Below are 1,593 nucleotides of genomic sequence, written 5' to 3'. Positions count from 1 at the left end.
GACAGATCCAGCCCAAAGAGATCCCAACCAAATGTGCAAATATCATGGCACTCATGGACATAGAACGGAGGATTGTCAACAATTGCGAGAAGAAGTAGCCCAATTATTCAACAACGGGCATCTTTGGGAATTTCTGAGCGACCGAGCCAAGAATCATTTCAAAAATAGGGATTCCAATAAACAAACCGAGCAAGAAGAAACCCAACACGTCATTCATATGATCATTGGAGGGGTCGATGTTCCTCAAGGTCCGATGTTAAAGCTCACCAAAGTATCCATCATGGGGGAGAAACGGACTCGAGATTACATACCAGAAGGAACTTTGTCTTTCAACGACGAGGATGCAGAAGGAATCATGCAGGCCCATAATGATGCACTGGTAATATCTGTACTCATGAATAAAAATCGAGTTAAACGTGTGTTGATTGATCTAGGTAGCTCGGCCAATATCATTCGGTCGAGGGTCATAGAACAACTCGGCCTACAAGACCAAATCGTGACTGCAACTCGAGTGTTAAACGGATTCAACATGGCTTGCGAAACTACCAAGGGAGAAATAATGTTACCAATAAACACAACTGGAACCATCCAGGAGACCAAATTTTATGTGATCTAAGGGGACATGAGGTACAACGCCCTATTCGGGTGACCAAGGATTCACAACATGAGGGTTGAGCCCTCGACCCTTCACCAGGTGTTAAAATTCCCAACACCAGAGGGGATTAAAACGATCTACGGGAGCAGCCCGCCGCAAAGGAGATGTTTGCCGTTGATGAAGTAATTTCGATATCAACACTCCCATCGACAAAGGAGCCAAGTTCGAAAGCAAAACAGGAAGCCAAATAGCAATCACCGATGTCGGCCTTGACCCAACCGGACAAGCAAGGGACTGACAAAGACGATGATTGCGGGGTTCCCCGATTTTTTATAGTCCCCGATTATTCTGACGCTACCAAATCGACGGTCGAAGAGCTGGAGTAGGTCATACTGATCGAACATTTTCTTGATCGGAAGGTATACCTGGGCACGGGGTTAACTCCTGAGCTCAGGAAGAAACTCATTCAATTTCTTATAGCTAACATAGATTGTTTTGCTTGGTCCCATCTTGACATGACAGAGATCCCATCGGAGATCACCACTCACAAGCTGAGCTTGGACCCGAAGTTCCATCCGGTCAAGCAGAAAAGGAGACCCCAGTCTGAGATCAAGCATGCTTTCATCAAGGACGCGGTAACTAAATTCCTTAAAATAGGGTCCATCCGGGAAGTCAAATACCTGTAATGGTTAGCAAACGTAGTAGTAGTCCCTAAAAAAGGGAACAAACTAAGAATGTGTGTAGATTATAAGGATTTAACTAAGGCATGCCCCAAGGATTCTTTCCCTTTGCCTAACATCGACCGCATGATCGATGCCACGGTCGGCCACGAGATCCTCAGTTTTCTCGATGCCTACTCCGGGTACAACCAAATACGAATGAACCGTGATGACCAAGAATAGACTTCCTTCATCACTATGTCACTGTGAGCACGTGATTTTTGCCCTATATGAATTACTCCCATAAATTCAAAACAAAATAATTTTTTCCATTGTTTG

This window comes from Nicotiana attenuata, chromosome 12, assembly GCF_001879085.1.
Source record: "Nicotiana attenuata strain UT chromosome 12, NIATTr2, whole genome shotgun sequence".
NCBI classification, from domain to species: Eukaryota; Viridiplantae; Streptophyta; class Magnoliopsida; order Solanales; family Solanaceae; genus Nicotiana; species Nicotiana attenuata.
Note: the sequence above shows the minus strand (reverse complement) of the source record.